Raw genomic sequence first — 27741 nt, forward strand, 5'->3', positions numbered from 1 at the left:
TACAAATAAATATTTTCGTTAGGTTCATTCGTTAAATCTAATAAGGCGCTTCATAAATTACATTTCACTCCAATATTATTAACATAAATTATAATAATCATTAATTATCAAACCAATTATCAATATAAATAAATATTTTCATTAGGTTCATTCTTTAAATCTAATAATGTGCTTCATAAATTACAATTCACTCCAATATTATTAACATAAATTATAATAATTTTTAATTATCAGATCAATTATCAATATAAAAATATATTTTCGAGAGATTTTTTTTAAATATAATAATAATAAAACATAAAGTTACTTTATCTTAAATAATAATAAAATATAAAAATAATAATAATAAATAAATAAATTGATTGAATTTTATTTTGATTTTAGTAATAAAATAGTTTTAGTAAACATTTCATATTAAAATAAATTTAAATAATAATGATTCATATATTTTAGAACATAATAAATATATAAAAATTCAATAAATTTAGTTAATAAACATGTAGTGGTCTCCTATGGAGGGTACAATAGAGTAAGGTCTCTTCTCATACCTTGATATGATGGTCGAACGTAAAATAAGAGATCACAACATGCAAGCCATTTAGTAAGCTACAAGCTCGTGGATCACCTCAGAAGCTTATTTTGGACAGTTGGTATTGTGTGCATGGCCAGTGGCCTAGAGACGGCATCTACAAGTGTGTTGGCTTTGATGTTAACAATCATGCTGTGGAGATGTGTTGGGCAGTTGGTAGGTTAACAGTTGGCAAGAGTGTTGGCATTGATGTCAACCAGACAAGCTTGGTTGCTTGTTGCAACAGATGCTGGTAGTGATGGTTGAGGAGCAATCTCTTGGTAGTTGCACGCTTCAAGTAGAGAATCATCATAGTAGCACGCTTATTGGAAAAGCCATAAAATGATGATTACAGTGATGGTCGAGGATGGAATTCCATGGGAGCTACAAGCCTCAGGCTAAGGACACATTGTGGGTGAGTTTCCGAGTTATCAAGAGAGCTAAGGAGCCAAAGGATGGCAGTGAGATTGGAGCCATATTTTAAGGTGGCAGATGGGCTCAGTGGCTCATCAGACTCCTTTCATTAGAAATTTATTTGGAGGAGCTTTCCAACAGTATGTAGAACTCTTGAAATGGATTCTTCGTTCAAAAGTTATGACTTAATGAAGTTCAGGGTTCTTGAGGCCTTAAGCATGGGAATTTATTCATATCGGAGATCGGAGATTATAGGTCCCACCATATCAACGATCGGGGGATTCGAGGCTCGGTCCACAGGTCGTTGCGAGTTGTAATTGTAGGTCTCGGCGTATCGAAAGTCCCACAAATCAAAGGTCTCACAAGTTGGAGGACCAAAGGTCCCACATATTGGAACTCTAGCCGATCGGAGGTCCCACATATTGAAACTCCCACAAATCATAGATCGGAGGATTAGCAAGCATTGCATATTTGTGATATCTTATATCAAAGGTCCTAGCAGTCAGCGCATAGGGGTACATCGGAGATTGGAAATCAATGGTTTCATATGTCACAACAATGGGAATTCATCGATCAGCGAATGCCGAATGAGTTAAAATGTCGGGAATTGAGGCATCCTTTGTTAAATAGCTGGGAAGGGAAAAAGGCAAAATAAAAAGGAATTTGATGCAAAACAAGGTTAGGCGGGCGTCTTCCTCTCTACTCCAGGAGGACATGTGGAGGTGTCTGGTTGGATCTGATAAGGATAGAAGGAAGCATCGGAGGAGCTCTGATGAGGACAAGTGGCAGGATTTGATTGGTTTCGGTGAGGCTATGTGGTAGATGACGTCAACATGACGTGGTGGTACGGAAGGTCATGTGGCAAGAGTATTCAACTGTTTTGAATGGCCTAATGGGCCATATGTGAGTGACATGTGTCACTGGTCATAAGATGCCACGTGGTATGAGATGATGTCACTTTGGTAATCGGTGATCTGAGGTTTCTGATGGTTGGAAAATTGGCCACATTTGAAAATCATCGAGATGCAGGATGCAGACTAGCACGTAGCTTTGAAGTGTTACGGAACTAAAGGCTAGCGTTGAAAAGACGGTCTTATTGGCAATTGCCAATTAGTTATTTGTGGTTGTTGACATATGGAAAATAAGTAAAAAACACTTATAAGGGGGCTCCAATGGTGTTAGCACTTGGTTGTGGAACACACAAGAAACCAAGGGCTCAAAGCTTTAACAAAAGAAATAGGCCCCCAACAGATCATTGAAAGACTTAGCATCTTAAGGCCAAGCCTCCAGTCACCGCCCTTGGTCCTCTGGTGAGAAGTGTACAGTAAGGGTTGAGTGAGAGGAGCTTAAAAATTGGAGATTGATGATCGCAGGTTTGTGGGTCATGAGACATTGGCAACAAATGAAAATTGTTTATAAGGGGCTCCAATGTGGTAAGTGCATGGTCTAGAGGAAAGACAAGAAACCAAGTGTGCAAAGCATTAACATAAGGAGAAAGGCCCCTAGTAGAGTTTAAAGGACTTAGCACCTCAAGTCTGAGCCATCGGTCACCACCCTCGGTCCTATGGTAGAAATTCGATAAAGGGTCTAGATAAAAAAAGAAACAACCAAGAATGATTGAAATTCATTGGTTTCACATGTCTAGTTGTGAATGAAGTTCTGATAGAGAAAAAGGTTCTGATAGTGGTCTATAGTATAAATCCTCCGATAGGGCTATATGAATTGTGAATTGTGGTTTTGACTCCAGAGCTATAAGATTGATGGAAGAAGATATCCTGTGCACGCATTGTAAATAAATGAAAAACAGAGACTCCATGAAGATGCACATCTCAGTGAGTTAAGTGAATAGATGGATCATAAAAAAACTCTGTGATAAGACAACAAGGATAGTGGTCTACAAAGGAACCATGCCGAAGTAATGTGAAACCATAATAAGCATGGAAAGATTTAATATGCCTTAGATCTACAGATAGAGAGGGCTATGCCTTTCTTAAGTAAGAAGATCGACTGAGAATTAATTCTGAGTATGGAGAAGACAATCAGGTCAGTCAGGTGCCCATTCTCAGTGAATGCAGTGGCAGAGACCATGTCTCATGCAAACAATAGAATGCAGGGCCATGATGAGGTACAACACATAGTATTGACATAGGACAGTGTGGCAGAATCGATCAGGGTGAACAACAGAGGAACAAAACCCAGGAGCTCGATTGAACATGTTAGGAAGAAAAACAACATTATGGTCTGAGAGGCTAAGAGAAAAAATCTCTGAGTGTGAGCACTTTTGTGAGAGGCTAAGTGAGAGCTAGTTTTGTGTGTAAAGGCCGACAATATCTTGGCAGAAGAAAAGAGACCCCGAGAGTAGCACTCTATATGTTACGCCGAAGGTTCTTGTCTTCTCTGTATGTAAAGGTGAATAGTTGCTTGCATTATGTGCGTTAGGCTGAGAGTTTCCTGTGAATTATGAGACAAGGCTGAAGTGTTTGCGCTCTATGTTAAAGGCAGAGGTTTCCTGAGGTGTGTGAATAAGGCTGTGTGTGTGCCTTAGAGAGTAGAAGTCCTAGAGTTGAGCTTGTGCTATGTGAAGCAAGGTTGAGAGAAGATTGTGTGCTATGGAGAGCAGAGAGGCTGAGAGTTGAGAGTCACTTTTATTGAGTAGATCACAGGGCTGTTGAAGAATACTGTAGAGAGTTGCAAAGTATAATAAAGTGAGCTGAGAGAAAAAGCTAATATTACTCATAGTTGCTACCAAATCACAGAGGACTATTAGTTCCTAATTGAGTGTGGGTTGGTGCCTACAATCAGGAAGTTGGTGCTTCCATCTCTAGTGGAGGTTGGGAAGGCTTGGGGGTCAGTGCCTCCTACAAGTTGGTGCTTGCAGAAATCCAAGGACCTACAAGTTGGTGCATGAAACAAATCCATGTGGTCGGTGCCTCATATGGTGCTTTTGGTAATCTGGACACGTGCCTAAAAATTGAGGGATTTGGTGTTTCCTACTAGTTGGTGCTAGCAAACAAAACAAAAGGAGTTGGTGCTTCCTGTGAGTGGGTTCTCACAAAAAAATTGATGTAATAGAGTAGGTGCTTCTATTCACATCAACAACAACAACAAGCTTTGTGTTTTTTTCTCGAAAGGGTTTCCATGTGAAAAATCTGTGTCTGATGTGTATGATGCTTATGGTTTGCATGCTTGTGTGTTGAGTTAATGTTGCTGCTACATTATTGATTGTTGTTGGTTAAATAAATTAGCATAAAGAAGTAAAAATTAGCCTCAATATTGATTCACACCCCCTCTGAGTTTTAACATTGTTTCCAACAACTTATTGAGATATGAAACTAAAGTTTTGACATTATGTAAAGTACCATGTAGGTACTATGTCACACAGGTTAGTCTTATGGTGGATGGTGGAGGAATCAAACACTTATAGTAGCATGATGGATCACACTCATAACCAAAACACTTCCACTCAATTGTGCACCTCAATCTATTACAATTTATCTTGGAACACCAAAATGAGTAAATGTATCCTCAAAAAGAAATGTAACTACAACGTTTTCAGCTTCAAATAAAACAGGTTTAGCTTCTACCCATTTTATAACATACTCTGTACAAATAAATATATACCTTTTATGTTTATATCGAGGGTTTATTGTCCCAACAAAATCTAGAACCCATTTTTCAAAATACTCTACAAGTACCTGTGGTTGTAGAGTCATTTCATCTTATGGAGTATGCTTCCCCATTCTTGGGCAACTATCACATCTTTTGACATATTCATTGGTATCTTCACTACAACAAAACCAGCGATTAACGTCCCTTTTTACTTCTTTTTTTGCATCTAGAGCCCATTTTTGGTGCTATTTGCATCCATTTATCAAATATGGTGCAAAACTTGACACAAAATTTGCATCAAGTTTTGCACCAAATCTTACACCAAGTTTAGCACCAGGTATTGCAATAGGTTTTGCACCAAATTTTATGCCAAGTTTTGTGTCATCCGTTACACCAGGTTTTGTTCCAGGTTTTGCATCAAGTTTGGCACCTAATTTTGTTTGACATACTTTTGCATCCTCATTTGCATCCACTTTTTGCACCTACACTTGCATCAACTTTTGCATCCTTTTTTAAATCATTTTTTGCATCCATTTTTTCATCCATTTGTGCATCCCTTTTGCGCCAAGTTTTACATCGTGTTTTGTGTCTAGTTTTGCATAAAATTTTGCATCTACTTTTGTTGCATCCACTTTGCCCTCTTGTTTGGCATCCATATTTACATCCTCTTTTGCATCTATTATTGTACCCACTATTGCATCTAATATTTTTGTGCCACAATTAGCGCCTAGTTTGGCACCTCCTTTTGCACCCACTTTTGATTATAATTTTGCATCCAAGTTTGCATCCTCATTTGCGTCTAGGTTTTCATCAACTACTACATCTATTTTTGCATCCCTTTTTGTATCCAATTTTGGATCGGGATTTGCATCGGGTTTTGTGTCTCGTTTCGCATCTACTTTTGCATCGACTTCTATTGCATCCACTTTTGCACACAATTTTGCATCCACTGTTGCACCCATTTTAAATTTCACTTTTTGCATCCCTTTTTACATCTTCATTTGCATCATACTTTGATTCTTTTTTTGCATCTATCATTACATCCACTTTTGTTATGCCACAATTTGCACCATGTTTTACACTCATTGTTGTATCCACGTTTGCTTCCAATTTTGCATCCATGTTCACATCCTCTTTTGCATCAAATATTGCATCTATTTTTGCATCCACTTTTATGTTAGGTTTATGCATTGGCTTTTGCATCTCGTTTCGTATCTACTTTTGCATCTACTTACATTATATCCATTTTTTGCATCCAATTTTGTTTTGCCTGTTGCATCAATGTTTGCTTCCACTTTTACATCCATTTTTGCATCTTATTTTGCATATTTTTTGTCTATTGTTACATCCACTTTTGTTGCACCATATCTTGCACCTACCATTGCAACCACATTTGCTTCCACGTTTGCATCCCCTATTGCATCCACTTTTGTTTCATCCATTTTTGCATATACTTTTGTTTCCGTTGTTGCATCCACATTTGTTTCACCACAATTTGTGCCAAGTTTTACACCTACCATTGGACCCATGTTTGCTTCCAGTTTTGCCTTCATGTTTGCATCCAAGTTTGCATCCAAGTTTGCATTGACAACTGCATCTACTTTTGCATCCACTTTTGTGTCAGGTTTTTCATGTTGTTGTGCATCTACTTATGTTGTATCCACTTTTCGTCCAATTTTATTTCTATTGTTGCCCCCATTTCTATGTTCGCTTTTGCATCCCTTTGCCAACACTCATCATATTTTCTGCATTGATGATATTCCTTATGGCATTGACAATTATGAACAATTGATGACAATGTCAATAATATTGACAATGATGAAAATGAAGATGATGGCGATGACATGAATTGTGATTATGATGATAAAGACGATAGTGGTTACAATGACAATGATGATGATGGCAATGATTATGATGATGACGATGCTAATGACGTTGGCGAATCTTCCCAATTTTAGATGCTGTCATTGTCATAATCATAAGCATTATCTTTGGTGTCATGATCATCATTTTCATCTAGGTCATCATCAAAAACAATAATGGCATGAATGATGATGATGCATGATTACAACAATGTCGATAGAAATTACATTAATGATGATGATGGGGATGATAAAAATGACAATGACGATGATAATGGCGGTGATGATGATCATCATCGATCATCTGTCAAAAATAGAGTTGTTATTTCTCTTACGTATATCAATGTGTCCTAAACAACCCTTTTCTAGCACTGATCACATTTTTTGGGTTGATGATATTTCTTACAACATCTACAATTATGAACAATTGCAAACAATGTCCATAATGATGATGATGATGGCATGAATGGTGATTATGATGATAATGTAATGATGGCAATAACAATGACAAGGATGATGGTGATGATGATGACAATGATTATGATAATGAGAATGAACTTACAATCTTATGGATTCGTGAACAATTACTAGTTTCAATACCATCTTCTGGATACGTATTACTATCATACTTTTTAAATTTTCTGTCTCTCTTGAGGTATGTTACTATAATGGTGTTGTCAACACTAGAAAGATATCTTGTTGTAATGGTGGTTCTAATGTTAGCACTAGCAAAGTTTAGTAGGGAGGATGCTACTACAAGAGGAATTCCTTCTAAGTGACTATGGCATTCAAAATGAGGCTTTATGGGCTGCTTGTTAACACATGTTCTCATGCTCATATAAAATTAATGTGAAAAGTTGCTTTAATTGGTTCCCATGCATAATTGATATTGATAATGGGGTGGTATAAAATTGTAATGGGCATATCCGTTAGTTAGTTATGATGGGTCAACAACATTGAAACCATCCAAGTGACAATTCACCTTGGAACAATCGTCGCTCGTGTGAAAACACGAAGTTTATGTAAATTAAAGTTGTGATTGTAGTGGAATTAAAACCATCGAGAAATATCAAAGAAGACGCTGCCTACCAGTTTTGAAAGACAACCAAGGCATTGAACAACTATTTGCGTTAGGATGTAGTGAGGGAATCGAAGGAAATTTGGCAGCCCTAAGTTGCCATTACTATTGCCAATCACACATTCAATAGTAACCATAAAAGGTAGCCACATATAAACAAAACCTCGAGGTGTTGACAGTCAGAATCTATTGTAATAGCTTTGACGTATATATAGTTTTGTGTTTAGATGAGAATGAAGTGGGATTCATCCAGGGTTCGGCTCAATCCTCGTCCATTCCATGCAGTGGTGTTTAATTCGCCAAGCAAGAGAATATTACGTGAGTGTTCAGAGTTAAATCAACAGAAATCAAGGACGTGTGATTGTCAAATTATTGCTCCTCCCTTATGATTGAGCGCTTGATGCGATGGTCATTATCCTTGGGTGATACTTTTATTCCCCATTTTCTATTGAAAAAGTAGCGTTTTTCTGTTCGATTATGATAGGATTGGATCATGAACGCCGGTTTGGGTGGATGTAGACCCATGTTTTTTTGTGGTGATCTTCAAATGTCTTGAGGATAAGAAAAAAATCCTTGACCAAGGTCCATGGTTTTGGGGATGAGTTGGTCTTCTAGTGAAGCCATGGTTTCCCAACTTCAATCCTCTCACTATGTTGCCGATGACTACTCTAGTATGGGTAAGATTCCCAGTTTTCCCATTCACTTTACCCATCTAGATCTCTTAGAAAAAGTGGGCAATTTTATTGGAAGATTCGTCAAAGTAGACAGGGAAAGACTTTTGAAAGGCATTTTCACCTATGTTTGCATATGTGTTTAGGTAGATCCCAATGAAGTTTTGCGAGATAAAATTGAGCTCAAGTGGATGGGAATTTTGTATTCTAGTTCAGTTATTCTGAGCTTTCAATGGAAAATTTTGACTCTATTTTGGCTTACAGGCAAGATTTCATAAACTAACGCTCTCTATAAATGGACTAGACAAGGTTGTGCTCAAAATTTTGTTTAAAAAATGGAAGAGTTTGGGAAGAAGTTCTTTAAGTTAATGGATCAGCATTCAGATGCATTTCGAGTGGTTTGATTGAATGATTTCTGTCTCAGTTCCGCACATTTAAAAGTTTTGGAGAATGGGAATTGATAATTCTGGTATTTGATGGTGTTCTATTCAAATTACACAGAAGAAGATAGAAAGCTAGGGCTCACAACCCCTACCTAAGAAATTCTGGTATTTGATGGTTTTCCCCCGACCAACCAATTGTTAGGCTCACAACCCGGCTAGGCAAGGTCAAGTTTAGGAACAACCTAGCTAGGCGAAGTGAGAGAGTACCGTAGTTAAGCGCTGCAGGGTCAAAGAGAGAAGGTGAAGGGTTGGATGCCTCACCGATCAATGGGCTAAAGTAGGGGTTGGGTGCTTTGTCAAGCCCCCCCCGCTTCTTATTCACCAGTGTCGTGTCGAGAGCAAGGAACATTCTGGAAAATTCAATATTAAGCATCAATCTGCGATGAAACAGGGGATTCCTCTATAAGCGGCTATGGGCTTATCTAGAAGGGCACCTCCTGGCCTTATCACTGGCATCTACACCTCCTTCCTTCCATATGCTAAGGTCAATGGTGAAGTGGGTCTAATATCTTGCTATGGAACTTCATGCATGGACAAGGAATCAATATCTACCTACTATGCCAAGGGGACTATTAGAAGGGTACTAAATAGGACCAAAGACTATTGGCTATTGGAATGGCTAAGTTATACTAGATCTAGATCTTTATCTCGGTAGAGAAGAGAGTAAAGAAGTGAAACGTAGAGATGCGAGTATCATATGTCTAGACGAGTATAATATGTATAGAGCTCGAAGAGAATGAAATTCTCTGAGAGCTAGCCATGGCTCAAAGAGCCTCTTTTTAGTTGTTGAATTTACTGTCGACTGCTTTCTCCTTTCCCTTATTTCCTCTCTCTTATTCTTTTTTCTTTTCTCCTTTCTCTTATTCCCCTGTCCTTTCCCCCCTCTCCCTACCCGTACCCCACCCTCGCCCGGACGGCCCTCAAGCGTGCCTTCCCCTATCCTCGCCCTATGATCGCTTACCGCTTATCTTTTTTCTTGAACTCGTACCTTTGATGGCTCCTCCGGAGAGTGTTCCGTTCTCCTGCAGTGCCGCCCCTTACCTCTTTCAGAGTAAGATAGACTTCTTTCTTCAAACAAGTAACAGTTGTTCGAAAAAAAAGAACAACCAACAACACCCAAAGTACTCATACCGACTTTCTCTCCTACCGAACCGAAGCAAAGCGTAGGTAACCGACTTTCTTTCTCTCGATACGGCAACCGAAGCGAAGCGTAGGTAACTGACTTTCTTTCTCTCCTACCGAAGGTAACTACCAAAGGTAGGCATTCATCTACCGAAGGGAGGACGACAGGTAACTGACTTTCTTTCTCTCGATACGACAACACAACTACCAAAGGTAGGCATTCTTTCTGGCATCTTTCCAACTCTTGCTCTTACCTCTCTTTCCAAAGGAAGGAAGGGGGGTGTGGGGGGAAGGAAGGATAAGCTTCCTTCCCACCGCCAATGAAGGAAGGGGGTTGTAAGGAAAATATTATTAGTGCCAAATGAAAATTTATGTTAGGGATGCTTTCACATAGTTAGTTTTGTAATTATTATAAACATCACATACATAACAACCGCAAAAAAAAAAGTATGTAATATATAAGAACAAAACTAATGAAGTTGTTAGTACTAAAATGAGGCATATACCATCACATATAATCTTAGATATACTTAGTGTGAAACACCATGACATCAATGTCTGAGCAATTTTTAAATGTGCTACAAGGGCTCAATAGGGGGCTAATATTTATTTGATAGTCACGTTCTTGGCTTTGTTGCTTCATTTGAAGGAAGGAGGACACTATTGAATTATTTCAATTACATGGTTCACACCTTCCAAGTATTAGTTAACTTGCCTAAAAAGGTTCCTAACACAAGTGATCAATACAAATATCACCCATAGGCTATTTTTGTTCACAAAACTTAACTCTCCCACTTTATTTTTGTAAAGACCCACTAATTCAAGTGTAGCCATGGTAGTTGATGCACGACCTCATGTGCACCAAAAAACATCCCATAACCAACCTCCTCGAACCAAGCTTACCCTTCCACTCCTAACACCAAAATGTGCAACACTTATCATAGGGTCCAAGGGGTATTGTCCTTGGTGGCCTCTCATCACTATTGATAACTAGGGTTGAAATGTCACACCCCATGCTTGTGAAGCATCTACATCATTTGGCACATTGAATTCCATCCATGCGCACCAAGTTCTAATATGCATGCATGCTTATCCTATATCTGCTTATATTTAGGAATGCCAACCATGACATAACCATTACAATATCTTTCTTCTTATTCTTCTTCTTCTTATTACTATAGAAAAAAAGGACCCTTTTGTTATTCACTAGGAAGAAAAAAAGCACAAACATTGAAAAAAAGATTGTAACTTCTGTCATTACAATGGGTTGCCAGAAGACAAGGCATCACGACCCAGAAGAAGAGAAAAATAAGTTGTCGTAAAACCAGGGTTTTACAATTTTTTTTCTTCTGCAAATTATAAGACTGACTAGAAATGACAATAGCATGCAACCAAAAATTGTAGAAAGTGTATTATACAACCACGAAGAGGGCCCTACTATGAGAAAAACAAAGACAGTGACTAGAAATGACATTAGCCTGTAACAAAAAATTCCCGAAAGTGTATTATACAACCATGAAGAGGCCCCTGTCAAGAGAAAAAGAAAGACATTGTATTTGAGGCTAATTGAAAGCTGAATGTAGACTCACTTGAAATTTATAGTAAGCTAGTTGATAACTAATTGAAAATTTGACTTAAAGCTGATCCATATTAGTATATGGGCATTGAATGAGAACTTTGAATTCGGTTGCCAACTAATTCATCATAATATATGTAACCTGTCTCCAGACAAATAATTCTTTTTTAGAGAGAATCTACAGTTGTATTTAGCTCCCTATGGATGTGATGGAAATTGATTTCCTAGAAGTGGTTCTTTAACTCCACAATTTTGCTTTTCCAGGAGGATAAACTTATAACTTCCTACTATGCTTTACTGTCATTATTTTTTGGCTCCATTACAATATTTGTATGTCAACAACATGGCACACTACAACCAAGAAGATGAACAATTACATCATTAAGAGTTACAAAACCATCTTGCCATCGAATAACCAACATTAATTAAACAACCATTTAACAACATAATAGCAATTACACTATACACACACACACACACACACACACACATATATATATATATATCACATTACACGTATAAATACCGCATTTCAATAGAAGTTAGATGAATTGCGCTAGTCCCAAAGTTTTGCTTTGACTTGAAATTAAACTCTTCTTCACTTTGTGATTTTTGTGTTATCCACTAGCATAGACCCATCTTAAATATAGATATAATATGAGTGGAGAGGGATCCAATTTCTTCATTGGAAATTATTTTTTATGAGCAAACATTATTTAAATGTTTTGTATTTTTTTTATTTTTATTTTTTATTTTTAAATTTATTTTGGCCGACACTAGCAAAATTTCAACTTTGATGATGGACAAACATCGTTGTAACCATACTAGGTTGTAGAGTGAGCTTGGCATATTCATATTATTTTCATCCTCAACATTGAGGATTGTGTAAAGCTCAGTGGAAGATGCCCCTTGGAATGATGGACAAACATGGCTGTAACCATACTAGGCTGTAGAGTGAGCTTGGCATATTCATATTATTTTCATCCTCAACATCGAGGATTGTGTAAAGCTCAGTGGAAGATGCCCCTTAGAATAGTTTTGATGCCCCCAAAATGACTTCCATTCTCAACCCCTCCCCATGAAATTTGAACTTAAGACCTCGTAACAACTAAACCCCATACAAACCAACTACCCTACAACTTATCATGGATCAACCACAACAATACTTATTATAATAATTTAAAACCAATATTTATAATTACTTTTCCATATTTATCTCATTTACAAACCCCTCAACCCCATCCCATTATTATTACAATAAACACAATAATATATCACCGAGGAAAGAGTTCAAAATTGCGAAAACAAAAAACGAACAACCTCTGGTCCCAACATGACAACATGAATGAAATAGGCCTCTCATGTTGGAGATGATTTAGGGGTTATTCCATGGCCTTCTCTCCCTTTGAAACCCCCCAACCATCCCTGTAATAATTTATTATATTATCTTTAACGATGCTACTTTTACTCTCAATCTTTAACAGCTACCGGCCTTCCCTCTTCAAAACCCTTATATAGAGTGTTTTCTCTCCATCGACCTCAAAAACCCTTATATAGAGTGTTTTCTCTCCGTCGACCTCTTTTCCCTTTGCCTTCAAAGCATTTTTGCACAGTTAAATCCTTTGTCCAAAATCCTCGGGGTTTCGCATTCGTGTCTGATATTGGGCGAGTTTCTAGCATATTTTGGATCCATCGATTTCATTCGAGCCCTCCCTCTGTGCACTATCTGGTATTGGAGAGAGAACGAGGATGATGCCGGAAAGGAAGAGGACACTGGAGCTCAGGTTGAACCCATTGTTAAGCTTGAGGAGGTTACTGTCACCACGGGCGAAGAAGAGGAGGATGTCCTTCTTGACATGTAAATTTCTTAATCCATGGCTATTTCATGATTTTGTTTTCTCAGTTGAAAGTTGTTTTCATGGCCTCTTCGGTGGCCCTTTTCCTGTGCACATAAATGGGACCTTGACTATAAGGAAGATGCATTTGGGCAGTTATTTACTTCTAATTTTTCTCCTTTTTAGTAAGATCTGTTTTTATCGGGTTCTCGATGTTTTGTTCGCCTGTTGATGATGATCAGATTTGTCATTTCAATGGGGTGCTGAAGAAACTCTATGGTAGATGCATTTAGCGGGCTATGGTTTGTTTTATTGGGTAATTAGGGTTTTGCTTTTCTGTGTATTTTTGGTGGGATTTGATGCGCTTTGATGGCGAATTCGTTATATTTTGGATTCTTCGCAAGATATTGCATGAAATTCTGAACACCAGAGAAAATTTACCCGAATATTGATAGTACCTTTATGGAACTTCCTGAGATATGCACACATACTGAATCATCAAGTTTGCTTTGTCTTTTCTACTCTCAATACTGTTGAACTCCTTCGCAATGTTCTGTAATCGGAAAAACAGGGAATTCCGGAAACAACAAGTTCTGAATTCAAACCACGGGAGCTTTAGGTTTATCTTAGGGTTTAGAATTGAGGGTTTGTCATTCTTTCAGTGAGCGTTGATCATATACACAAGAAATATAAGCTCCCTTTCTATTTTAAATTAAATACACTTTCCTTCATCCAGTCATGCTTTTTGTCTTTCCATCGGAATAATGGGGATGAAGCTTGATGAACTGATAAATGGGATTGAATTTCCACTTGCAGGAGTATGTTGCTATACTTGTCTGTCATGGAAAGCAACAGGATCAAGCAAAGAGAGATTTGGATGCATTTCTTAGCAATCACAGTGGTGCATTTGTGGCATGGTATTTCAGTCTTTTCACAAATTTCTGTTTTCTCTGTTCTTTTGAGTCAGGATTATGAGGGCTTATTGCTCTTATATCAGCAAGCATAGAATAGAAATAACATGTTAGACTTTTCCAATATAACATTCAAAATGTATAATGTTTCGTATCTAACGGAGATAGGTTCATTTGACCAAATAAAACAATGCACATTATCATATTTGTCTTTACTTCACAAAATTCCAAAGTTTCCTCCAAAGGGCTATAAACAACAGCATTGCAATCAAAATAGCTATCTTGAGGTGCAGATGAATGGATCAGAGGCAGATATTTCTCTGGTCGACAACAATTAATGGTAATTCTAGACAAGATAATTTGTACCCGAAGACACATTTTTCAAGACAAAGTTGCGTTTGATGAATTGCAGTTATGTTTAATTTGTTCTTTAGACACTTCTTCAAAGAGGTAATGCTTTTGTCGTTTGCAAAGGATTTTTTTTATTTTATTTTTAAATTAATGCACATATCCTGAAACTAGGATTGTAAGGTGCTTCTGAGTAGAATATGAGAAACAATGCTGGCTATATTGTGATATCATAAACGCTCACTTACATGTATTTACTTGGTGGAAGCAAAACAAAACAGAGAAAATTAACATTGCGCAAGAACATGGGGCCGATCAGTTTCCTCAAACAGTTTCCTTTCATGCTTTATCTGATAGTTTCACTTGGTTGAGTTTTCTTATTTTGTAACCTCTTGCTTTGCTATAATATGATTTTGCACCTGAGGACAACCTTACTTCCAGAATTTTTTCTTTTGAACCAGCTTCCTCTTATCATGATGGAGCAATGTGCCCAGATTTAGCATTATAGGGAACCATTAGCACCTTTTTGTAGAATTCCTTTGAAAATTCTGCAACTGCTGTAGTGAACAATTCTGAAACTAATTTGTGACACCAAGACACAGAGTTTCTCTACTCTTTTGCAGCAGAATAAAAAAGAGTTAAAAACACATTCATACAATACAATAACACAGGATTTTTCTATGGAACCCTACATGGAAAACCCTCTGCTAGCTGTAGATTTTTATTGACAAAGTTGAGCAAATAAAATTAATTACAAGGAAAACTGTTTCACTACAGAACAAGGTTGTTCTTTCTGCTGACACTTAGCTGAAAAATGCTTGCAACAACCCTGTCCTTAGCTCCTAAATCCTTGTGCTGGCCTGCCCCTGTTTCCTTGTGCTGGAAGCCTCTATTTTCTAGTGCAATAGTGGCCCTATCTTCTAGGAATTACTCCTGATTTCTAGCGCACACTAGCATGGATTTTCTCTGCCAAAACTCTGTGCAGAGGCCTCTCCTTCACGCTCTTCCTAGCTCTGCCAGCTCACACACAAAACTCACACTCTATTGTTTGGTCTCACAACCTGTAAAAAATTAATGTCTGCTCATGCTGTAGCCCACCCAGTTTCAAATTCTTTCAAGGTTTAATGCCCAAAACCGATCAATAGCATATGACTGATATACACATCATTTTATCATTTTCTGCATTTAACTTGAAACAACATAGAGGTACTCTACATTTCACTTTCAGCTGATAAGAGAAAAAATAAGGCAAGCACACACATGAATTTTACACTGTTTTTGGTCAACATGATCCTAGAAAAACCCCGCAGCGGGGAAAACCAGTTCTTCTAGGAGGATTTTATTTTGTTTCTTTGACGAAGCATCACTGAAATCCCATTCTCAAACTGAGTTCTGAACTGTCTTCAACAAATGTTCATGTTGAAATTACAGTCCTCTGAAATGCTCCTTCTTCTTAGGAATTCAAGCCACACTGAGAGTCACAGGTTCCTTGAAACTCGGGTTCATCACAGCAAATATGCACAGGTTTTTTTATCAGCGTTTAACCTCCCTGGAATTTGAGAAAATACACTCCAAAACAGCTCTCTAAATATCATTGATATACCACTAAAACCAGGCTTGATATTTTTGCTGGTCTTGGCCCAAGAATCTCACTGTGTCCCACATAAATACGCTGGCAGAGAAATATGCTGCTAAAACACTTGCCTACGGTGAGGAGTAACCAAACTTGACTCCTAATAAGCCTTTGACCTGTGTGCAACCACTGGCTGTGACAGTCTTCCAAAATTTCGTGCTCCCTTTTTAGCTTTAACTCGGCCTTCTAGGGATTTGATTAACTGTGGTCTTGTTCCTAGTTCTTGCTGTAGAATTTCTTCACAAAAATTCTCTTCCTCCTATCTCCTTTCCTCTCCTCAATAGTTCTCAAGAGGATTGAATGAAGGAGCTCTTCCTTGCTGCCTCCAAATGCAAGCTCCACAACATGGTTGCGTTCTGCTCTGATTTGAGTTCACCTTGGAACACAGCCTCCTCCTTTAGCTGTCTCGATCTCCTCTCAAGCTTCCCTACACCCTCCTCTTTCCTTTGAGAAGAATAATGAAGAATCATTCATTTCCTTTAACTTCTGTTTTTCTTTTGAGAGGGAAACCTAACCCTAAAGGCTAAAGATCAAGGGCTGAGATTAAATCTCAGCTAATGAGATCTATAGTTGAGATCAACCTCCCATTAGACCCCTTTCTCATGATGACCCCTCACTTAACCTTTTAATGTTTTAGTACCATGGTCACTTTGTCGCTCATAAAGTGAGTTTTAAAATATAAAGGTTACCTTATTAACATAAAGTGGACTTAGTACTTTACACAAAGTCACTTTAATAACCCATGTGACTTTAATAAATTAGAATTACAAGGTACACAACTCATAAAAGCTTATTTAGCTCCTTGAAATTAATAAACACATAATGTCACTTAGAGAAAAGGATATTAATGTGTATTCCTAGGCCAAAAGGATAAATTCCTAGGAAACACTTCCTTGGTACTATATTCTCAACACAATGTTGTGCTCACAAAATAGTGATCCATTTTTGTGCCTTCGTCGTCCTTATAAGCAATTCACATCAACTAAATTTGGCAAGTTTATTTTTTGAACTCAGTCTTGTGATTGACTAGTTAACTGAGTCTAACTGACTCATGTAATTCGTCTTGCCTCAATTTAGAAACTGAAGCTCACTTGCTTGTCCTTTGCCAAAGATAACTCGCACTAGGAGACAAACAACTGAGCCTCCAACTATACACATGAGTTAAACTGCTTCATGAACTCGACCTAATTTTTAGGAACTCGTCCTAACTTTTAGGAGCTCATGCATGCTAAAGACATGAGTGCTTGTGGTCTCTTTGACTAAGGAACAAGTCAAAGAAGACCTTACTCGCTTCTATTTTCAACATTCCCTCTTAGCGAGAAAGGTGCTTTTGGAAGAACCTCGTCCACTTGGATCTATCTCCAATACTACCACGTTCTCCATTGTTGCAGCTTCTTCCGCTGAACTAGAAGACTTTGCCTTCTTTTGCGGAACCTGATAAGACCTTTTCTTTCCCACCATGCTCTGCGAGTCTATCACTTCAGTCATAAGGGCCATGCACCCTGTGTACCTTTGTGGCTGCTTCCTTTGGTTGAAGGTGATATTGGAAGATCCAACTCTCCCTTGATCTCCCTTAAACAAATCCTTTGCCCACTTGGCTCAAACTCTCCCTATGCTGGGAGTCATTGCTTGAGTCGCTGCCTCGACTCGCCTTCGGCTATGCTCCTCATCATCTTGTTGGTTGGCCCAACTGCCAACTAGCTTATACTCAAATTGAGATACTGGCTGAGGCTTCATCTTGAGTAGCTTCTTCTCAGGTACTCTAATCCGCTCTTGCTCTAAGGACTCCTTAGACTTAAACTGAGATATTGGCTGAGGCTCCATCTTGAGTAGCTTCTTCTCAGGTACTCTAATCTGCTCTTGCTCTAAGGGCTCCTTAGACTTAAACAGACATATTGGCTGAGGCTCCATCTTGACTCTTGAGTAGCTTTTCTTAGGTACTCTAATCTGCTCTTGCTCTAAGGACTCCCTTTGGGTTTTGCTCTCCTCAACCATCAATTCTCTACTCTGAGCTCTCCTTGCCTTGCTGCTCAAGGTTGCACTTGTCTCTACCTAGAACTTGTAGTGATTTTTCATCCTCACACCTATCTGCTTCTTACATCCAAAAGCTAAGTGCTGGAGGTAAGCTTTACCTTTGCTGAAAATGACATCATAATCCTTGTCCTCAAGGGTAGTTATCCAAACAAGATTCTGCTTTAATCTTGGAACATAAAAGACATCTCTGAGATGGAGGGGATTACTTGACTCCCTCTGAAAACTGAGAGTACCAATTCCTCTCGATTTGAAACTACACGTCCTTCTCCTTCAGGTGTCTAAAATTTTTTATTTTTTTTGGTCATGTGGAAGGATGTCATGTGGAAGGATGCTACCGAATCAATATACCATACACTGCTGTCTGCTGAGCTTGCCATGCAAGCAATCAATGATAAATATTTCTCGAACTGGGCAAAAAATGCATCTAGCTTTGCTGATGTAGCTACTTGATCCTCACTGGACTCGTTCTTTCGCTTAGGAGACTTAGTGGCATAGTGTCCAAACTCATGGCAATGGAAGCACTTGACCTTTCTTAGATCCTTTTACTTGCCCTTTTGAGTAGACTCGACCACTCCTTGGCCCTCCGTGCCCTTGGTCTTGCTACTCTTGCTTGTTATGGAAAAGTTCTCCTTGTCCTCTGTCTTCATCGATCTACCATTTTTGGTCCTTCTTCGGATATCTTCCTGAACGTAGTCAGTCAATAGCATTTCCCAACTAGGAAAATTATCTCTGTCATTGACAACATCCTGGAACCCATACCAAGACTTGTGAAGTCGTAGAAGAGCAAAACTCACAAGGTCATGCTCTGGTATACTCATGAGTGAATTTTGACAAATACGTGACAATGGACTCATCCTTGTTCACCTAGATACTCCTTAGCTTCTCCTTAAGAGCAAGCTTCTTGGTATCGCTGGTACTCTGATATAGATCTAAAATAGTTTTGAACATCTCATAAGCTGTCTTCTTCTCATGGATATGAGGAAATATATGATCTCTGACCCCTTCTAGAATAATCGTCCTTGCCTTGATATCATTCTTAGTATGCCGGGTCAACTGTTGGGGATCTTGTAGTGGTGGTATAGCCTGCTTCACAAATTCTCCCACCCCATTATCCTTCAAAACTATCATGATCCTCCCTTTCCATGAAACGAAGTTTGATGCTCCCTCTAAACAGTTATCTTCTCTCAAACCTTGGTACGCCGTCCTGCTTTCCCAGAGAGCTCTCCAACACCTGCCCACTAATAGCTTAGTAGTCCTTCACAAGAGGCTGTACTTAGGGCACAATAGGGCAACTTCTAACAACCCTCCAACCTGTACACTTAAGCTGCCCACACAATTGTCCAATGGGACCTCATCCACTTAGTAGAACATCAACTTGAGAATAACATTCAACATACCTTAACCAATAGAGACTTCTTCTGCTTCTCTATGTCACACCGCTGTGCAATTACCTGAAGTTTTCGACCCTCTGATTAGGGCATCTTGCACCTACGTCAACCCATAGTTTGTTGCCTCAAAACTTTGCAAACATTTCTCCACAGGTTCCTCTTCTATGCGTTAGCTCTTGTCCTCTTATATATTGTTGTTCCAGCTCCTTAAGAACATAGACCAGCCCTAAACTAGGGCTTAATCTCTCCTGTAACAACACATAAAAAACTTGGTCTGTTTTCCAAGTTGTTTGCACCACAAATAATGCACAAAAAGACTACCCAAAATGCTCCTCTTGCAAGCTACTTGCTCCTGCCTAACTTGGCCTAATTAGTTACAAGAAAAACGAACCAAAACCAATCCTCTTCTCCACTTTGCTAGGCTCCTTTGGGCTATGACTATTTCAGGGAGATTCTCCTTATGATGTTGCACTAGGATGTGCCAATCAACTTGTGTTGGTATTTATTCTGTTCCTTGCTCCTATACCATGTAGAATTTCCTTAAAAATCTTGCAACTGCTGTAGTAAACAATTTTGAAACTAATTTGTAACACCAAGACAGGATTTTTGTAGGGAACCGTACTAGGAAAACCCTCTGCTAGCTATAGAATTTTATTGAGAAAGTTGAGCAAATAGAATTAATACAAGGCAAATTGTTTCACTAGAGAACAACACTGTTCTTTCTACTGACACTTAACTGAAACCTGCTTGCAACAACCCTGTCCTTAGCTCCTAAATATTTGCGCTGGCTTGCCCCTATTTCCTTTCGTTGGAAGCCTCTTATTTCCTAGTGCAATAGTGGCCCTATCTTCTAGGAATTACTCCTAATTCCTGCGTACACCAACAAGGATTTTCTGTGCCAAAACTCTGCGTATAGGCCTCTCCTTCACACTCTTCCTAGCTCTGCTAGCTCACACACAAAACTCGTGCTCTCTATTGTCTTGTCTCACAACCTTGTGCTCACAAAACAATGATTCAATTTTGTGCCTTCGTCCTTCTTACAAGCAATTCACATAAGGTATATCTAGCAAGTTTATTTTTGAATCTCGGTCTTGTGATTGACTAGTTAACCGAGTCTAACTGAGTCATGTAACTCATCCTGCCTCAATTTAGATACTGAAGCTCACTTGCTTGTCCTTTTCCAAATATAATTCGCACTAGGAGACAAACAATTGAGCCTCCAACTATACGCACGAGTTAAACTGTTTTATGAACTCATCCTAATTTTTAGGAACTTGACCTAACTTTTAGGAACTCGTGCACGTCAAAGATAGGATTGCTTGTGGTCTCTTTGACTAAGTCACAATTCAAAGAAGACCTTACTCACTACTATTTTCCACACTTATATATATATATATATATATATATATATATATATATATATATATATATATATATATTGAAATGTGGAAAGAAATCATTATGAATAAATGAGCAAGAACATTTACATGACAAACATAAATGACAAGCAATATTCCACCATCACTTAACCCCAATGTGGGGAAACTCTTGATCAATTCTTCTTATATTCTTCAATAATTCAGGAGAGAGAGAGAGAGATATTACAATTTAAAGATCTGATAATTAATGACAGCGGCAAAAGAGACCTAACCAGAAAAGTCATTGCTGGTCAACAGGGCAGATTTGACCCTCATAAATTGGTCAACTTCAGTCAAATTCGGCCTCCAAACAACAAGATGAATCAACCCTCAAAAGAACCCAAAATCAGCGCAGTCAAATTTGGTCAAACAACCAACCTGTGGTTAGCCCTAGCTGCAGTCAACGTTGGTCAAAGTCAATGTTTGGCCTCAATTTCTGTGCCTATAAATGCGGCTTGCCCAAATAGAGATAGCCCCCACAAAACGTAGTCAAAGGAGGTCAACTCATGTTGGTCAACGCTTGGTCAAACTCTCCAGAAATTCGGTCTCTTGAAATTTCGGCCTCTTGAAATTTTTCTTTCCTGAAATTTCAGACGTGTGGAGAGAGAAATGCCTAGAAATCCGTACCCAATGAACGAGGAGAGAGAGAGAGAGAGAAGTGTGAAGATGAGTGTATCCAAATGAGGCTAAGGCATCATGTATTTATAGCAAACGTTGAGGATGAATAGACGTGACTGTTGGGCTTCTGAGTCTACATAAGTTTGTTGGCCGACCTTGACAATTTGTCCATAATCAAAGTAAATTCATAACTTCATTTGTACATGTCAGAATCGGATGATCTTTAGATCACTCCTACACCTCTCGGAGAGAGGAATCCAAGAAAAATATCAGTTGTCATAAATAAGATGACCCATGTGGAGTTTGGCCCTAGTTGCCGATTTTAACATGATGAAACTACGTAATCCAAACTTTAAAATATGGTATGAAAAGCTTAGTGTGCCCAATCATTGATTTTTTGTTTGAGGGAAGGGTACAGTTTTGCTAAGGCAATGATAGAGGAGTCAAATAAGCAATATCACTAACATTGAGGTACATAAAGCACTTGGTGCTTTTGATTAATTGCCAATCCTGAAATCTCGAAAAATGTTAACTCTGTTGAATATTGAATGGGATATGAAGTTCTACTTTCTCGATATGAAGTTAGAGGAGATGGGAACCGCTTTTAAACATCTCAAGACAAGGAATGGTAATGTTAAAAATTTAAGTAAAGGTTTTACTTTAAGACTTTAACATTACCATTAATTGCCATCATTTTAACGCAAATTGAGAGTGAAACCCAGTCTTAAATAAATATTTCTAGTGTATGAAGTTTCTAAAAGTCTCATGAATTCATAATTATCCTCTAATTAGTTATTAAAACAAAAAAATGTTGTTCCCAACATTTAAATCAAGGCAAAATCAAACAAATTTCATTTAGAAACACGTTGTACAGATGTTGAAATGCATTTCCCATGTGAAATATGTTTCATATGAATTGAAATGCGTTTCTCATGTGAAATATGTTTCATATGAATTGAAATGCGTTTCCCATGTGAAAATACATTTCATATGAATTGAAATGTGTTTCAAGAGAATTTTAGTTGTGTTTCAGTGACTCGATATGAAAACACAGCTGGTATGCAGGGGCGGGCCATGTTTCCTGCATCATAGATACCTTCTCATATTTGGAAATTTGTTTTTGTGGCTGATCAAATGTGTCGTTGGTTCTTCTTCACTTTGTTGTTCCCTTTGATGGGTTGCCTAGTCTATGATTTGATAGATGAGATGTCTAGTGGTTGTGGTTGCATGGTATAAAGGTTGGACATAAAGAGCTCCTCCACAATCTATGATTTACATGTTTAACAATCCTTTTCTTAAGTCCAATTATATACAAAATTACAAATCCTAGTGCAAGTGAAAATACGTTCTTCTTCAATGTTGCTTTTGTCAAACTAAACAAACAAGAAACAATTTATTTGACAGGTGGAAGAAGTGATAGGCTTAGAGCAATTGAATTGTAGGCCATGCTTCTTGACAAATTGATGAACAGATGTCTCCTTACTTGAGATTTAGGTTGGCACCATGGCACCATCCTGTCCATCATTATACACTAATCTTGTCATTATCTTCTTCACTGTGAATGATTGGCCTGTTCCCTGCAAATAGATCTGGGCATAGAGGAGCCAATCCAAGAACAGTAATCTCTAGCACAAGACAATATTAATGATCTAAATACCTAATCCTGAAGCTTGAGTTTGATTTTTCTCTACTGGTTCTGAATCTCTGATTGAGAATCTCCCACTCGTCATTATCAAACCTTCTCCTTCATCATTGGCATCAGCTGCACTGCTGAGGTACTTTGGTTGGTTGTCATTGGACTTGAGAGCTTGAAGTTTCAAATGATTATAGTAACAGACAGCCAGAAAAGCCAGTCCACACCCACTCAAGTTTATGACTGTAACCTTTTCATTTATTACAGACAAATATTATGTTATGAGCAGCCAGTCCTTGACAAGAGCAGCAACATTCATAGTCAAGGCTGAAGTCTTTCCTATCAGAAGAAATACTGCAAGATTAAGAGCCAAGGCACAAGCAGAAATGTCATGTAATCCAAATCAAAGGAAGAGACCCTGATTATCAGAAATGGGTATTCTACTAAGGCCCAGGGGGTGCTGAGAAAAACAAGGCAACAAGGAGCAACAAAGATGTGATGGGATTCAACTTAATCCCTTTTGATGTTCGTGGAATTTGTATGAGAACCAATTGGGTAGTCTCACATGCAACTGCACTTAACTGGAGAATCACCTCCCATGCATTCATCTTGGCCTCCCCATAAGCTGAAATAGTAACTCCAATGGATATGGCCAACATATTGGCCTCGGGCTCACCTTTATAAGCTTCTTTCTTCAGGGAAACCACAATCAAATACACAGCAATGGGAATTAGAGCTTTCAGCATTTGAAATAATGATACTGAGAGGAAAACATAGGCAGAATTTGAAAACCAGAGACCCAAAGAATACACTTATCAATACTATGGGTTCAACGAGCTTGAAGACTCTTACAATAGCAACAACCAGTGTTGAGTAGAAGCCCATGTGAATCATGGTGGGACTGATCACACTAAAGTTGTCAAGCAATGGCAACTCCAATGGATATGGCTAACATATTGGCCATGGCCTCACCTTTATAAGATTCTTTCTTCAGGGGAACTGCAATCGAATGCATATCAAATGGGCACAAGAGCTTTCAACATTTGAAATATCGATACTTTGAGAGACATCCACCAAGGGCTACATCATTTAGGATTTGTACTCAGTTTAGGTGTCATATTCAAGGGGAAGTTGTTATGCTTTCCACCACTTCATAGATTGTTTGAGTGATGAAACAAAAGAGGCTCCCTCTTGAGGCTAGATTATGTCATTCATATCAGTTGTGTTGTTGATGTCCTAGCTCAGCCAGGTCTTGCCAAAACTCTGTTGAGGTTCAAAATTTATTATAAACTGAAATGTCTTCACAAGAATTGACCTCATAAAATGCCATAATCACAAGATATGCCATACATGGCTGTGATTATGGCTCGCAAGACCCTTAGACTTTGAGCAATGAGGCTCGCAACATCACTTATGATTATGCACTCTACAATTCTCTGACCAGCTGAATGTCAAGCAATTGAACCGCGATTTAAATCCTATTTTGTCAGCAATAATTACTATACTTTGTCTTTATTTAGTGTAGAGAACCAAGCACTTATTCTGCTCATCTATAGAAGGGACAATGGTTGTTTGCCTATGAGGTATAAGGAAATCCTATCAGATGTTTTGTATTTTCGTATGGAATTGAATCATACTCCTGCACACTGTAACATTCATATATATCAACCTGTAGAGGCTTTAATAACACCTGGTATTCTGGTTAGTGATTTTATTGGACCTCATGTGCATATCCTACATGCACAGGATGGACTATTCATATGTTACAGGGTATTATTCTTATTATTTAGGGTGCACATCTTCAGGTGCTCAAGAATGATTACTAGAACAGTCAGTTAATTCTGCAATTTAAAGGATGAAAAAGGAGGTTATATGAGTCTAGTTTTGGTTCTCATCCACAATTTCACACTAGTCTGCCTGGGCATGGTTCTCATGGTTTAATAGTGACTTGAGGAGTCATAATACCACAGATCACTAAACACGAACAGCTAAGGTAGCCCAAGGACAATAGCCATCTTTACACATTAATTAACAGGTCTTACATTAATTATCCTAGGGGGTTTTAATACTTCCAAATGCTTAAAAAACAGTTAGCAGAGCATTCACATTACACATTCCAACAATCTTTTCTATAAACCAACCAAATGCAGTCAGGAGAGCCCTCCTTTTAAACTATACAACCTTATTGTTAGTATGATCAACCTTATTTTAATATATAGTGTGACAAATCGTATGTGACAGGCAGGTGGAAAATTTTTCTCGCAATTGACTAAGCGACGTCCTGCGAGCCAGACTTGAGACAGAAACCCTCGTCAGAAGTATATGCTTGGCTCTTTTCCAAACAAATGAAGAGTCAATGAGGTTTTGTGTAATCACTTCTGGTATCGTATTGGGTTATTGTTAGAAGCGATAATTGGATTCAGATTCTCATCGAGTGAGTTGTTCTGCTTTCTCAATTTGAGAGGGTTTGTTTGGAGGGAAAAATGAAAGAGAACATACGAGAATAGTGAGGGGAAAGATGCAGAGGAAGAGGATTGAGAACATCACCAGCAAGCAGGCTACATTTTCCAAACGTAGGTGGATTGCTGAAGAAAGCTTACGAGCTCTCGGTGCTCTGCACTGCAGAAGTTGAACTTGTGATTTTCTCCCCAGCAGGAAAGCTCTATGAACAGTTTTTTAGTGAAAATCCTACTATTTTGATTCTAATAATCATGGCTATGCAAACCTCATGAGATTCTTACTAATAACCCAGGTGGTGCAAGCCCTAGTAAGCTCGATGTTGAAAAACTTAGTGTAAAACCTCCTAATCGCTGGTTTTGTTGTAGTGCTTATTGGAGAGTATATAAAAAATTTCACACCTTTTTATGAGATATGGGAGGAAAACATGTTAAAGATTTTTAATAAATATAAAATTTCCAAAATGATGCTAGTTACGTGTGATTCTTTTTTCATTGTTTGTGATTATGAAAAATGAAACTCGATGTTTTTTCATTAGTGCACACATATTTCATTATATAATTGCATATAGAAAAATCATTCCAGAGCCGATAACAATAAAAGTGAAGAATTTATGGTCCAACGTTATATTTAAGGGAGATGTTTAAGGATGACGTTTGAATTTTGTTTTTCATTTTAAGACATTTGGAGCAAATATTAGGAAGGACTTTGAGAAAGGATTGTCCTTCATTTTCGAAAATGGAGTTGTTCCTTTCCAGCCATATGCCCCAAGTGACCATCAAAGGGAGAGCTCATATGTTTTTTGGATGTTTTCTTTATAGCCATTTTTTTACGCATATCCATAGAGTCCCCATGCCATTGATGTGAATTACTTGTTCGGTTTTTTTTAACCAACATTTTTAACCAAACAAGAAAAATTAAAAAAATGCCTCAAGATCAAAGACTGAAACAAAGACCTATTGACATACCTTTTAAAGTATGGAAAGAACTTGTAAAATCATATGAGAAGTTGGATGCACAAAGAAAAGCTGGCAATGAGAGCATTCAGGTATTGAATTTTTCATTAAACATTATTTAGAATGTATTAATACTTATAAGTATCTTAGACATGTATTTGTGTGAAAATAAATTGAATTGGTTTATGTTTAAGGACAAGGCATCCAAGGCGAGGTTAACCAAGACAAAAGTCACTTATCGTAGTGGCTAGAAAGGTTTAAAAGCACTGATAACAACCTTTGTAAGTATATTAAACATGTGATATTTTTTTAATAAATTTTGTACTAGAATAAAGTCATTGTTATCTAATTTCTCCCTATTTACTGATTAATAGGAACTAAAATATGGAAGACCTCCAAATCATTTGGAAAAGGAGGTGCTGCAGCAAAAGAGATGGGTTGAATTTGTTGTTTGGATGGACTCTATGGTATGTAATCTTAGTTGGATTTCCAATATACTTTTAAACCATATTTTCATTTTATTTTTTAGTACTATTAGATATTATATCTTACCTCATTTTATGGTTAACATTGTATAACAAAAACATGCGTTGCGTTATGTAATTAATACTAACATGTAATATTGATTTTTTTGTGAGAATGCTATAGGTAATGATTGCCAAGACGATGATCCAAATTATGTTCAACATATATCAGGAGATGATGAGGATGAGGATGAGGATGATGGTGAAGGAGGAGATGATGATGATAGTTGCGGTGTTGGTGATGATGTGGATCAGAGTAATGAGGATGGTCAATATGATCATGAGGATGATCTTGGTGGTGGTAGCTATGCATGCACATGCATTGTTTTTTATGAAGAAATTATTGTGTAGAATGACATTGCTATGTTTAGATGGGTGTTGTGAATTTACCCTATATCAATGAGACATTTTGATTTTGTAATCATACGATGAGTTTGATTTATGTATGTTGTTAATTTATCGTAGAATAACGATATTCATGAAATATTTTGATTTGTTAATCATATTTGAATTTTACTTGTTTTGATTAAAAATAATACTGATTTTATTAGTATTATGTTGCTATCTTATACATGTTTTGAAAATTGTTAATGGCACATTGTTATTTTTTTGGATGGATGTTGTCAATTTCTCTTAAATTTCT

At 37.8% G+C, this 27741-nt stretch overlaps 1 long non-coding RNA gene across 3 annotated transcripts; it reads left to right on the plus strand.

Annotated features, from left to right (window-relative positions):
- Positions 1–13099: 13099 nt before the first annotated feature.
- Positions 13100–27451, plus strand: LOC149247784 (uncharacterized). 3 transcript variants are annotated; one of them, XR_016265656.1, is made up of 4 exons: positions 13100–13201; positions 26769–26855; positions 26949–27041; positions 27213–27451. It is a non-coding gene; the product is annotated as an uncharacterized LOC149247784 (long non-coding RNA). The 3 variants fall into 3 exon arrangements; XR_016265657.1 differs by lacking the exon at positions 13100–13201 and adding an exon at positions 14068–14095; XR_016265655.1 differs by lacking the exon at positions 13100–13201 and having other exon boundaries at positions 25946–26855.
- The last annotated feature ends 290 nt before the right edge of the window (positions 27452–27741 follow it).

Source organism: Pinus tabuliformis, chromosome 7 (genome assembly GCF_031772625.1).
Source record: "Pinus tabuliformis cultivar Carrire ecotype Pingquan chromosome 7, CPIR1, whole genome shotgun sequence".
NCBI classification, from domain to species: domain Eukaryota; kingdom Viridiplantae; phylum Streptophyta; class Pinopsida; order Pinales; family Pinaceae; genus Pinus; species Pinus tabuliformis.